This window comes from Colobus angolensis, unplaced genomic scaffold (assembly GCF_000951035.1).
Source record: "Colobus angolensis palliatus isolate OR3802 unplaced genomic scaffold, Cang.pa_1.0 Scaffold913, whole genome shotgun sequence".
Classification (NCBI taxonomy): domain Eukaryota; kingdom Metazoa; phylum Chordata; class Mammalia; order Primates; family Cercopithecidae; genus Colobus; species Colobus angolensis.
This window is the reverse complement of record NW_012123077.1, coordinates 1-423: the sequence shown is the minus strand read 5'-3', so window position 1 is coordinate 423 and position 423 is coordinate 1.

Sequence of the window (423 nt, the reverse complement as noted above, 5' to 3'; positions counted from 1 at the left end):
TTTTTAAATTTCTGTGAAAATTGCATTGGAATTTTGATGAGGATCTGCAGATCACTTTGGGTAGTATAAATATTTTAATAATATTAATTCTTCAACACCATGAACTCAATGTATCTTTCCATTTATTTGTGTCTTCTTCAGTTTTATTCATCAACATTTATAGTTTTCAGTGTACAGATCTTTCACTTTTTTGGTTAAATTTACTTTTAACAATTTTATTTTTGAGTGCTATTTCAAATAAAATTGTGTGGGCCTCTAAACCTTTGTGCCAGTCCAAACTCCTGTCTTTATTCTTAGTGACTCCTAGAAAATTAGAGAATGTCAAGTGATGCTATTGCCTTGAGAGAGTGGGAGAGAAGCCAGACCGTTAGAGTACAGTGGGGAGGTTGTGGTGTTTGATATGTGTTTCAGTTTTTTCTTTCT